This window comes from Silurus aristotelis, assembly GCF_946808225.1.
Source record: "Silurus aristotelis genome assembly, chromosome: 9".
Lineage (NCBI taxonomy): Eukaryota > Metazoa > Chordata > Actinopteri > Siluriformes > Siluridae > Silurus > Silurus aristotelis.
The window spans coordinates 19,747,140-19,761,229 of record NC_139582.1 but is presented as its reverse complement, the minus strand read 5'-3'; the positions used below and the strand labels follow the sequence as shown (position 1 = coordinate 19,761,229).

At 39.3% G+C, this 14,090-nt stretch overlaps 1 long non-coding RNA gene across 2 annotated transcripts in view; it reads left to right on the top strand.

Moving 5' to 3' along the window:
• The window catches only part of LOC310731142, a 109,584-nt gene extending 95,969 nt beyond the window's left edge, over nt 1-13,615 (top strand). Inside the window, exons 5-6 of one of the 2 annotated variants that reach the window (XR_014535069.1) lie at nt 7,001-7,606; nt 13,283-13,615. This is a non-coding gene — a long non-coding RNA (uncharacterized lncRNA). Of the gene's footprint in view, nt 1-7,000; nt 7,607-7,914; nt 8,277-13,282 lie in introns of those variants that run through there. The other variant, XR_014535070.1, reaches the window with a different exon arrangement.
• The last annotated feature ends 475 nt before the right edge of the window (nt 13,616-14,090 follow it).

The window sequence follows — 14,090 nt, the reverse complement described above, 5'->3', positions numbered from 1 at the left end:
AGAATCTAACCTTTTTTTTTTTTGTTTCACCTCCAAGTCAATATTACTGGGCCGCCACTCCCTGGGTACTTAGCAGATGTAAACTATCCCACAGTTAAGCGCACACTAGCCTTACCCTTCATTTGCTCAGTGTGCGTTTAAGTGTGTCTTTTACCACCCTGCCAGGAACTATAACAAAAGCAACGGCGGTCGACAAGACACAAACAGTGCGAAGCACTTAAAAACAAGCTCTCCTTTCCAGGTGGGTGCCACTTCCACTTTAGTTAAAAGCGGCCAAGACTGTGGAACTCAAGAGGGTTTGACATCCACCTATCCAAGATGCCATGAAGCTCTCACCATGCTGCTTCTTTAAGACTACAATAGACCTATAATATCACCATCCGCTGTGTGTGTTCCAAGCCGAAATTGAGAATGAAAAATGGAGGAAACAAAAGCAGCGGTCACTCATTTAGCCACACCGCCGCACTGAGCCTAGCGCCGAGTCTTTGCCGAGTGAGACAATGTGGTCCTGCGGAGGTGCGCTGTATTCTTCCGAATGATGGTCATTTTTGTACTTGCCACCCCCTCATCACAGCATCCCCTTCTGCCCCTGACAGTGAACAAAAAGGTCAGTTGTACCCTTGGCTGCCTTTGGAGCCTGCTGTGCACCATGTTTATCAAGCGCACTAATCTATTCTTGTTACTTTCCACTTCAGAGGCAGGCGCTCATCTGCGCTCGCACCACTCCCAAACCTCCCCCCCAACCCCATCATCCCTACAATCGTCCCCCTCACCACAACACACACCCCAGTGCATTCTTCTGCCCTATCCCCTTGATACTTAGCGGTGGAGGGATAGAGAGAGGGGGGGGGGGGGGTTGCTGCTGATGGCATCTGGCTGGCATCCAGCCAGTGCGGGACGATGGCACAGAACTGCCATTAAAATCAATTACATGGGTCAATGTTTTTATTAGAGGATTTCTACTACAAACTAACTCATCAGCATGACGATGGAAGTCGGCGTCTCTACCACCTCCCATCAACCTCTGAACAACCTTTCAGTAGATTTAGCAACGTACAGGCACGGAAACATCCAGAAAGGTTTTTTCCTTCTGTTGTATTGTATCGATACACCATTTACTAACATAAGCGACTACAAACTAAAGTAATATTCATTGCACTGATTTATCATCCGAACGAAATGTGAATTTTAGTTTCTTTTGGGGTTTTTTCTGTCACATCCAGATTCAAATGATACACGAGCGAAGAAACAGGACAGAACAGAACAGGGTGTGTTGTTACAGGAAACTAATCCATGCCAGGTGGTGTGATATAGCATGACACAGAGCAGAAGGGCCTGGTTTAAACTTGATATATGACTTTGCACATGTGCATGTATATACACACACACACACACACACACACACACACACACACACACACACACACACACACACACCTGCATATCTTATGTGCATAAGGATAAGTAAATGCAACAATTAATAAATTCCAAATTATTGTGAGCTCTGTCAGAACTTTCCATTATCATCTTGAGTGTTGTCATGAACTGACCCTGAAACAGAATCCACATGTGTTGAATATTCAAATCATTTGTACACAAAACACTTTGGTAGGTTTAAAGTCCCGTTAGAGCCAGTAAACGCTAACCGGACTTCAAACCTAAACAGACGGATGGTTCAAAGTAGTTAAAAATGAATATCTAGAATGGTACTAACCAAACTAGTGCAATTTGATTCACAGCAATTGTTTGGTTTGTGATTAAATTTTTCTTTGTTTTTTGCTAAATTCCGTTTGAATTTTGCCTTTCAGAATTGCAAAACAACAGGACATACACTCTTTGTTGGGACTTTTTTATTGGTAACAACTAGTAGTTATCGTAGTTTGGGAGTAATATAAGTTGCATTGAGTGTATCTGCCAGACAATCTTCAACAGCAGCTGAGAACTCTGCTTCCCAGAACACACCACAGTTTACAAACATGGCCACCAGGCACTACACGTCCCAACAATAGAATCTATAACCAGCGGTGGACGAAGTAGACAAACCATGTACTTGAGTAAAAGTACATATTTTATATATTGAAAAATTACACAAGGTAAAATATTCCTCCACTAAAAGTAAAAGTGCTCCTTGTAAACTATCACTTGAGTAAACGTACAAAAGTGTAGTTGCCTTCAAATGTATTTAAGTATCCAATGAACTATGATTTATTATGGCTAATATAATTTTTGTCACAAGACTCACAAAACGCAGTTTATATGAAAAGACTCTTAGCACAGCAATCTATTAATCTGTGTCATCAAACAGAATAATATCTAATAAAATTATCAAAACTTTCAATTCAAATACTCAAAAATATGCGTAAACAAGGCCATGAATGTTGTGGCAGGTTCGAGTCAGGAGTTTTTTACATCATTTCTTTCTTTAAAAATGTTCTGCTTGCTGTTGAACTGATGCTGAACTGTATGTTGGTGCTGAGTTGATATCACCAAGCGAACAATTTCAAAACAAAGCGTGCTCTACCCTGATTGGTAGCTTGCTGCGTTCAGGACCAATTAAGAGCCTTACTTTCACCAGTGCTTTGCTCAGGTTTTAAAGAGCTGACTTATCACTCTTTTCTTTGTTGATTGCATTTTTGGTTTTTGATTCTTGATTGTACCTGGTTTTCCATTCCATTTTTGCATGAACTGTACCTGAGCCAGCATTATGTCTTATTGGATTTGCTTGACTGTGGTACACCCAAAATACTAATCCAGGCATTTGCACCTGCCTCCACACACCATCTGGGACTTATCATATTACTACAGTGTAATAAACTATAAGATCGGCACTGTAGATACAACCATGCAGAAAAGCTTTGTTATTTATATTGCTGAAAAGCTGATGTGTTTAAATTTTCCATTGTTAAAAGAGCTGTACAAACTAAATTTAATTTAATTGAATGGATTGCTTCGTTTGTCATTGGGTTTCATTGGTTTATTTCATCACTTCTAGCTTAGCGACCTTCATGTCTCCGACCTTTTCGTCGTCCGATGGCATGATCTTCTGCCTTCTAACTCTTTCTCTGCCCTCTGTTCTGTACATCTCCGTACATTACTGATGGCGGAATGTGTTTAAGAAGCGACTTGGGGCTGCGAAGAAGCTGCTGAAGAAGCCGAAGTGTGTTCGCTGTCTCCCTGCTGAGCCGATCCCTCCTGCATAGTGCGGAAGAGCATGCTTCAAACAGACCCACTCAGTGCCCTGACCTTTCAAAAAAAAAAAGGGGAAAAAAATGTGTGTGTGAGCTTGAGAAAGAGGATGGAGCTGCAGCGCCACTGAAAGTACTACACCCAACTCGCTCAGTGTGAGCCTTCACAGTGGTGACAAAAATCCTGTCAATAACTCGACACGAGCGGTTGCCGATAACGACAGTTTCAGTCCGGCATTAAATCATGCTTTATAAAGTATCAGAGCATCCTCCGGAGCCTCTATGTCTTACATATCTGTGCTTTTCCAGACAGCTTCCTTTATATAAGATATAGACAAATGTGTTGGTACCGCTACAAAGGAAAAACATATTTGGATTGTATTGCTGAATGCTGCTGAAATGCATATTTAAAAGCCATAATATTCTGGGAGCTTTTCAGCCACGTACATCAGCTGAATGCAAAAATGAAGTTTTTGCAAAACAGGTACAGGGAGCCTTGAATCAGTGCAGGAAACAATGAAATCTCAAGACTACCAAGTCGTTCTGGAGTGAAACATACAGAAAGTCGTAGCTCATGGGTCCTATTAAAAAATAATAACCAAAACAGCTAAAATACAGCATCCAAGAATGTCTAAGAACGAAACTGTAGAGTATTCTGGAGTGGCGTTTAATGATCTAAATTCTATTAAATATCTAAGGAAAGAGTTGAAACATGCAATTTGGAGAAGAATCCCTTCAAACCAGCTAAGAGTGGTCCAGTGATTACTTTTAAATGGAGCGGAGGTATCTTAGCAGATTAGACATTTTTATCAGAAGGGTACAAGTTCAAATCCCAGCACCGTCAAGCTGCCACTGCCAGGCCCTTGAGCAAGGCCCTTACCCCTCAACTGCAAGGTTGTAAGTCACTCTCGATAAGGCTGTCTGCCTAAATGGAAATGGAAAGGAATGGAATTTCTGTACGTGCTAATTTCATAACTACGATTTAAATCATATTTAAGTAAATCACAATTCTTTTTATTAAATATGGAATAAAAAATTAAGGCTGCCAATTACTTTTGCCTATTTTAAGTTATTTCAGAGAAAATCATAGCTTCTGGGGTTTTTTTTATTTTTACGGAGGTACACCAACAATATTGTTCACGTCCGAGGAAGTCTTTCATCTCTCTTCACGACTGGCCCCCTGACCCGCTGGATTTTTTTTTCCCCACCTCTCTGAAACAGGTGTTATCTAAATGATTATAAATCAGTAGCTAAGTAAACATTCATCACGGATACTCACAGGGCCAGGGACTAATATAATTAGAATTCAAACATCAGGGCAGCGAGGCCTCCCCATCTGTCCGTTTTGTTTGTCACCGTGAAACATTAAGAAAAAATGGATGAAAGGATGGGAAAGAAGACGAACGCCAGTTTCTTGTCACCTTCTGCCAAAGTGTTGGGCAGCACACTCAATCTGAAACCAGTGACAGCTGGCCTATACCTGCAAGCATCTTGAAGCTGGGCACTAATTCTAATTGTCCATGTGTGTGTCTGTGTGTGTGTGTTTTTTTTTTTTTTTTGCTGCCATGATTTAGAGGACGAATGGCGAAATAGAGTCCTGAGGGAAGTGGGGGAGATCAATCTCAAGGACAGGCAATGTTCATCACCCATGCCCCTCCACTACCATCAGCCCTCGCCGCTGCGTTTCTCCTCCACCACGCTTCACCTTGCCCGCTTTAAATTAGATTTCCGTTTTTTTTTTTTTTTTTATGTAATAAATAAAACTTATTTTGGGTCCCGTCTCCCAAAAGTACTTGGCTTTTGCAAGGGACTTTCATAGTGCGAGGCTTTTTCACAATCGTCGGAGCAATTTTCGAGATAAAATCCTATAACGGACAAGGACAATAAAAAAAACTGGACCGAAAAAAAAAAAAGCTTCGAAAGTATTTTAATCAAGAAACCATACGATTAGTAAAGCGTCACGTTAGATAGGGCTTATCTTTAGATGGAAGTTGATGTACCGAGGGCATTTCGTGCAGTAGGGGAAGGTCTTCTGCACTGCTGAGTCTTCATTTGATGCACTGGCAGGAAAAAAACCTTCGGAAATGAACACCAGCCTGACCAGCAGAAGCCTGAAGGTCCACCATCTGCCACCGTGCTTGAGTCTCTGCAGCCACCTTCAGAACATATGCATCAAAGCCCTGGGTGAATGAAAGAGTCCTGCAAAATGCTAAGTGGTTAAAACACTGAGGCAGAAGCCAGGAGAAAAGGAGCTGGTGGCTATCAGCACTTATCCTAATCCCTTCGGTCTCTTTTCCTCTTTCTTTCTCTCGCTCTTTCTATTTTCCAGAGAGGCTCACAAAGGTCAGACAGGACAGCATGTTGACGGGGGTTAGGCAGCAGAGAGTTTAGTTTTGGCAATGACAGAGACGCTAAGTTACTAGCCTCTCTCTCTCTCTCTCTCTCTCTTTCCATTTCTCTGTCTCTCCATCAGCCTGAGGCATGCTCTTTAACAAAAAGCTCACAGAAGGACCAAACACAGAGGGATTCCTTTATACCGCCAGCGCTCATTCTTTTTCTCCATCCTGATAGAATGTTTGAACGAGGCACTGGGCAGGCCAGCGACAGCTGAGCCCGTTTGTTTAAGTGACAAAAGAAGTATGTTCGTGTACTATCAATACCATAATGAATAATAATCATCCCTCGTTCCTGCCTTTAATAGTATCCCTTTTGCTCTGTGTTTTTATTTGCAACAGATTCATTTACATTTCAGCAAAGGAAAAAACTGTTTATATGCCTATAGACATTGAAAAATATACTTGAAAATAGATGACATCTAATAAATCAGGGGTCCCCAAACTTTTTTCCGTGAGGGCCACATAACATTTCCTCTCTGTAAAAGGGGTTCGTGTTGGTCTGTAACAGAAAATGACATGGCCGGAGTGACTACCAGTATTATTGTGTAGATTTTATTTATGAATTTAAATGTATTTATTATTCCCCCTAATGCAACCCTAATGGTTGGTGGGTAAATATAACAAATAATTATACTATGTTAATAACTAGAGGTCGATCGAGTTTACCAGTACCGAGAGCTAGGTTAAACTGTACTTGCCGATAACTGACTAATCAACCGATAGTATTTTTAAATGAATACTGGATACAAAACAAACAATCATAAAACTCTGTGTAAAATAGTACTGAACTTTATTACAGATACAAAAAATAAAAACAAACAGTACTTAATCATGAAAATCTGCTAAAGAAAGTAAATATGAATATATCCTTTAATAAATATGATTCAATTATAAATTGTAAATAATAAAATGTAATATATCGCTCTCCATGCAGCACGCAGTCTTATGTGTAAAATCAAACAGCACATGGCGTCAGTGGTTCACCCCTAGAGGCCGCTCTCGTAATGACAGCGGACTGGAAGCTGGAAAAAAATATGAATATGGTTTTTTGCTAATAGTTATATTTCCGGCAATCAACTATCGGTGCCTCAAACTCTATTAATAACTAAGGGAAATTTTAGTTTGAAAGCTAACCTTAATTATTAAATATAGATATAATGTGAGTAAAATATATATATTTTTTATATTAAACAATTTTAAATATGTCTCTGGCATTGTTCCAAATGTGGAGCTGTAGATTGGCGACTCCCTAAGAGTAATAAACTCTTGTGTCAATGAACATGGGCATTTTTTTCTCCTCAGAACCTCATATACAATTTTATCATGGGATTTCTGATTATATTTTTTATACTTTTTACAAATTTGTGTTTCTTTTTGAATATGTCATCTCTCTATTCATTCTCTCTCTCCCTCTCTCAGGTAAAAATGCTTGCCCTATGTGGCACTGAATAAATCAGCACAACCTTTGGCTTGCCCTTTGCTCATCCCACGAACTTTGCCTGACCTACAAGACATGCTCGGATTAAAGGCTCCTTTTTTCTGGCTCCCCGGTAACCCGGCACCTCCACTCTTCCTAAAGACCACCCTCCTGGCAATGCCGCTTTCTTTCCCCCCGTAGGCAAATGAATCCATCCGCATTTTTTTGTTTCATACCCTTAAGATCTTTTACTTCAAAAGCCACCCAGCCCGCAGCGGCCACCACTGAACACCCCAAGTGGCCGCTCAAGACTCACCTCGATCAGCGCATGGCGGGACCCCAAAGACCTTCAGCTCCTCAGTGGGGGGACCGCCCCTCCCTGCCTCTAAGCCCTGCGGCCCACAGGAGCCTACTCAACATTATCAAAGATAAAACATCAATGGGAGGCACTTGAAGGATGTGAAAAAGGTAGAGGAAAGGCCACATCAAAAAAAAAAGAAGAGGTGACGTGTGAGTGCACATCAGAAAGCCTGGAGAGAGGGAGGACAACGCTTTCAAAAAGAAAGGGACAATGATTGGGCAATTATATTCTACATGGCAACTTTAAGGTAAGGACATATGCCATAGGTATTGCCATATCGAAATGTTTACGTCTTACAGTGGAATGGTGGAGTATTCAGGATTTTGCTTAGCTGATTCAATGTAACATTAGATTAGATATATTACGATTATACATTTTGAATTCATACATTTATTCCTATAAGTTTTTTTTGACGAGTAAACGAGTTCAATTCAATAGATTTTTACAATGGACATTGTCTGAAAGCAGCTTTACAGAGATGAAGTGGTTATAAGGTTGTATTAAAGAAACTGTAAGTTTATTGCCTATAAGTTTGTTCCTTATAATTTCTTTTAGCCCCGATGAGCAATCCAGTGGCAAAACTCCCTGAGATGGCATGAGGAATTAACCTTGAAAGTAACCAGACTCAAAAGGAAACCCATCCTCATCCTCAACACAGAATACTCATTCATTATATTTCTATCATGATGAGGATACCAACTGTTCACTGGTGGAGACTTGAATGCAAAACTATTCATGGCATATTGAAAAAGTAAAAGAAATTCAAATCCATCCTTATGCTTCCCAAGTGTTAACCATCCACAGTAATCTTGAGATTTAAATTATAAAAAATTTTTACCGCCACAGATGCCAAATATTGACATGTGAGCAAAGCTTTGGATACGTTAAAGAGACTGGAGCCAAAAAAAATCTAATCCTACAACCATAAGTAATACATTTCAGTCAACGATAAACAGTGTTTACCCTAACCCTAAACCTAACCTTAACCCTAACCCTTATGCCACGTCATCCATAATCACTTTATTAAGAATTACATGGTGTTGAAGTATGGAAAGGAAGCCATATTGGTTCATTAGGTCCAGTGACTGCTGGCACAGCTGGGTAGTGGTAGCTCAGTGGTTGAGGTGATGGCCACTTGACTTGACTTGACTTAACATTTTCTGCGATTCGCACTAGCAATTGTGTCAAAACGGCGACCCTTGAGCTGGATCTTCATCTTCGGGAAGAGACCGAAGTCCCCAGGAGCCAAACCTGGCGAGTAGGGTGGGTGCGGAAGTGAGATCACGTGGATTGTTCTGCGACGATCATTATGCACAAGTTGCCTAACGGTTTCGCCATTTACAGGGGGTTTCGTCGTCACGACGGAAGAACTTAAAGCGCTCGCCCCACTCGATACACCTCAAACGACTCATTGCAGCATCGCCGTATGTCAAACGTAAAACTTCATGTAAAACTTCTCAGTGGCAGATTTGCCCAGGATTTCACTCAGAATTCCACGTTTTCTATTGAGTAACGCACATGGTCAGAATAGCACCAGCTAGCAATATAAGTCTCGAAACTTTTTGATACCACCTTGTGTTTCTGTATATGAGTAATCAGCCAATCACATTCTAGTTCTTAACACGATCATGCAAACGCAGGACAAGAACTTAAGGTAAAAGTTCACTTATAGAAGAGCACTGTTGTAGTTTGACCCAAACTTTTTGCCAGATGATTCGGGCCTCAATATTTTTGTGGTGAACCCTTTTTACTTATATGAATTACTGTTCCCAGTCTTATGTTTATTTAAACATTTTGACAAGTCATGCAAATCAGAAGTCTTCTGCAGTCCACTGTTTAAAGTCTCTGGGACATTTTGTGTTCTCAATTATTTTTTTTTATTAATGGCTCCACATTGTTCCAGGACACTTCCAGAGCAAAGGTACTGGAAGCTGAGGTATCAAACTCACTCAACATCGGCCAAACATCTAGTAGTATATTAACATATGTGTAACAGCGAGCATTTCGTCCAGTTTGTAGAAGGACTAGCTGACATTTTTTTGCAGATTAGCAGATCATTTATTTTACAATCAAAACATTTATCATGAATGTTATACCTTAAAACATGTGTGCAATTGTTTCTGGTGCTTTTTCCACCCCAGACAACAAGGCTGGCACAATATTTTGAGGTGAGACAAACGCAACATTATCTTTCACGTCGTTGTTATGGTTTACAATTTCATCCATGCAGGACTCGAATATTCCACTGTTCCGCTTGACCATGGAATTCGAAGCACGTGCACCATTTTAGTACACCAGAAATAACATCGTATATTTTACAACTGCTTCCCATTATCGGGGACAAGCAAATAAAATTTGAAATAAATATATAAATGATATAATCATTACATGAATCTGCCAGCCAACACGAGGAACACTGGAAATACTGAAAATATGCAGTTTACTGTATATCCTATCATTAAGAGCAATCCTAGAACAAAGAGGTTGCATCCAGCACGGTCTAAATCCAGCACGGCCAAAAAAACAAAACGTTCACGTGCCCTTCAATTATCCTACAAAAAAAAATCATTAATTCTGCGAAACTGTGAGTGTGTGAGCGAAGCACCTATGATTTGCACAAATAAGCATGAAAGCAACAAACAAAAACAAATAGTCCATTATCACTTGTTGAAATGTATAATGTGTAATTTCTTCATCTTCCTGATTTCATGACTTTGTGCTGCTTCAGTGGGGGGAGAAAAAAAAACAAAAACAACTCTCGTAACTTGCAGTGTCGCAGAACAGAACAGAACGCTTCGAGGATGATAAAAACGTGTGTGTGTTTCAGAAAGAAAAAAAAATAGCACGAGGGGGTCGGACCCAGGAATGGGCCGATTATAACTTTGTTAGGATGATCCTTTTGCCTCGAGCTCCATTTTCTCCAGCTGCATCGCATCGCTTTTTCTCTGCATGAATGAAGGTGAATCTGCAAGAAACCTCCCACTTATTTTATTTTCAGCTCGCTTTCCTGTAATTACTCCCCGCTAAACTGTTTGCACAACAATGCCACAAAACATCTGCAAAAACAGGTAATTATTGTGTCAAGGCAAACTAATGCATTTTGTATGGAGACTATGCTTCACTGACAGCAATTATAACACATTTCCCTTTTCTGTCCTCTCCACCCGCCCCACCTACTCCCCCTCCTAAAAATGATTGCCTGTTGGATAATGCTTGGCATCACATACGAACAAGTGCTTAGTGCAGTGTCTCTGCTCAGCTGCATACTTTACTAAGCCCAAAAAAACCACACACTGACCAAGCCAGCACCTAATGACTAAAAAAATTTACAGGTTACAGAATTCTGTTCATTTTTTATAGATTATATGCAAAAACTAAAAGTGTCTATATTACACTTTTATTTCCCATCAGATTCTGCACATCACATGACCTAATCACGTGTCACGACACGTCTTTCATGGTTTGCTGTTCCATGGATCAGTGTTTTGTTTAATTTTATATTTGGTTATTACTTGTATAAATCAATTAACATTTTATTTACTTATGACTTATGACAATCCACTTCCTCGTTCCTCAGCAATGTTGGTCAATACAACACGCATTCACACACATTATTATTATTTTTATTTAGAATACTCTATTTATCCAATTGGGAAATCGTTACATGTTCTTATATCCCAGTTATGTAGGAAGCTGGGGTCAAGACGCAGAGTCAGCCATGTTACAGCACAGAGGGTTAAGGGCCTTGCTCAAGGGCCCCAAGTGTCGCAGCCTTGCGATACCAGGGCTAAAATCCCAGACCTTCCGATGAGTAACCCAGAGCCTTAGCCGCTGAGCTATCACCTCCCCATATAAAGCAATATATGCAGGCAAAGCCATAGTACATTCACACAACACAACACAAACATTAGAATCATTTGTGTATCCTTTAATTCACTTTGTCTCATTGTTTTGAATGAGTGTGACAAGATCTTTCTATGAGCATATACCGTATAATGCTGACATACCAACCAACTTTTTACTGGTTGAGGCAATAACTTTTTAGAAATCTCACATATTCTAATCTGGGACAAAAATTCCAGATTTGCATGTGGCGCTTGGAGGCTAGAAAACAGGCATGTTCTCAGTGGTGGACAGTACGGAAGTGCATTAGAAGGCAAAATGTTTAGTACTTTTACACAAGAGAATGTTTAAAGGGAGCACTTTAACCTTTACTGGAGTATTTTTGTATTAATGCATGGAATGCAATGGGTGCACTGTCATCTGCAATAGTACATTGATTGAATTAATTCAAGTTAAAATTAAGGTTTTGGGCTCAAATGTGTGTGTGTGTGTGTGTGTGTGTGTGTGTGTGTGTGTGTGTGTGTGTGTGTGTGTGTGTGTGTGTGTGTGTGTGTGTGTGTGTGTTTTCCAAGTTGATGAATGCACCAGTTCTGGATCCCAGTGTGAATAGGCCATATTGGAAGATTTAACCAATTAAGCAGTAATGCATTCTGGTCCAGAAATGTGAGTTTTCTGTATGTTTCTAATCTTATTGACTACAGGATTACAGATGCAAAAATGACAAATGATCAGTAAGACTCTCAATGCAACCTCAGTTGAACAATACATAACACATTTGACTGTTTCTTTATTAGTTCCTAAACAAAATTAAAACAAAAATGTGGAAGTCATGTGTGGATAAACTAGTGTGGAAGCCATGTGTGGATAAACTAAGTACACTTTATGATTAGCTTGTAAAACCATCTTTATTAGCTTTAATTTGAAGTATGGCTGTATCAATCTCTCGTGTTATTGTGGAGAGATTTTGGGCTCCATTTTACAATATGGGTTCATTGAGGATTGAACAAGCCGAACTCATAACCCATCATTGCTCCAGAAGTCTTTGATTTGTTCAGATGCATCATTACAAACATAAGCCATGCTGCCATGTTCTTTTCAGAGAAAAAAAACTTTCTCCTGGTAATCCTTCCTAACAAATCATACTTGTTTAGTGTTTTTCTAATTGTACTCTCATTAACATTCACATTAAATTATGTTAACTGAGGCCTGTTGAGTCTGGAACTTTTGAAACGTTTGTTTTTTTGCAATTTCTCTGAGCAATGTATGGTCCGAAAAGCAAACTGCTAAAACGTGGGCTTTAATAGAGGTGCTCACTCTTGCTAACTTGATCAGTTAATCAAAGGCATTTAATTTGTTGCTACTTGGCATTTTAAATCCGATTGAAGGGTGTATTTAGTTTTTCACACATGGTTTCTCCATTTCGGTTTGATTTTGAAAGAAAAAAACCCAAAATATTTTTCTGTATTTACCTGTAAGACCTGACAAGGACCTAATGATTTTTATTTTGTATCCTATTTATTATAGATTTTTTTTTTAAATGTGCTTTCGCATGACTGTTTATATAAAATATACCTTAATTATGGATATATTAAATACCAAATATTATATTACTCTGAGTGTTTTAAATGCTTTCATACATTTCAAGCTTTAAAGGTTATTACTTAGAAATAAAATCCTAAAATATATATCTTCTTTTATAAATAAATATGCATTTATATATATTTATTTATAACAAAAAGATATATATATTTATCTTGAAAGTGATTTAATAATCATATTTTTATGTGTTTTATTTAAAAATAACGTAAAAAGAAATTGCAATATTTACTTGCATTCACTTGTTTTTGCATGCTTTTGTAATAATTTGTAAATTATAATAACCTTTTTTTAATATTTATTTATTGCTATAAAAATTGTAAAATAAAGCTTGGCTCTAGTTACATTAAGTGCCAAATGAATATAAAGTAGAAACTGGTATTGCTGTACTAACACAAATCCTACACAACTCCAGGTTTAATAATTGACCTTCAAATATCACAGGCAACTCTGTCAAGCCCATTATTGCCATTTGTTTTTGTAGATCATGAATAGTGGAGCAGAAACACTGCACTCAGGCTGTGTTCCTGTTGAGAGAATCATTCGGCGTGTGGCGGAATGTGGGGCAGCCAGCAGGGGAGGTGTCCAGGCCAACCACAGTGCCGGTTGGGGGTTGCACACTCCTGGGGTAAAAAGCAACTTCAGCTTCCACCCCCTGCTATGCACATCGTCCCCCAGACCCAAAGGTGGATTTGTTTACAGACTTTTGCAGACTCCCACTGCAGTGTCAGCTAACTGGTCTGTCTACCTCTCTGCCTCTCTGTCTCTCTCTCTCTCTCTATCTATCTATCTATCTATCTATCTATCTATCTATCTATCTATCTATCTATCTATCTATCTATCTATCTATCTTTGTATTTCTGTTTGGCTTTTTCAGGAAATACCAGTTTACTTGTCTGTCTGTCTGTCTGTCTGTCTGTCTGTCTGTCTGTCTGTCTGTCTGTCTGTCTGTCTGTCTATCTATCTATCTATCTATCTATCTATCTATCTATCTATCTATCTATCTATCTATCTATCTTTGTTTGTCTGTCTGTCTGTCTGTCTGTCTGTCTGTCTGTCTGTCTGTCTGTCTGTCTGTCTGTCTGTCTGTCTGTCTATCTATCTATCTATCTATCTATCTTTGTTTGTCTGTCTGTCTGTCTGTCTGTCTGTCTGTCTGTCTGTCTGTCTGTCTGTCTGTCTGTCTGTCTATCTATCTATCTATCTATTTATCTATCTATCTATCTTTGTATTTCTGTTTGGCTTTTTCAGGAAATACCAGTTTACTTGTCTGTCTGTCTGTCTGTCTGTCT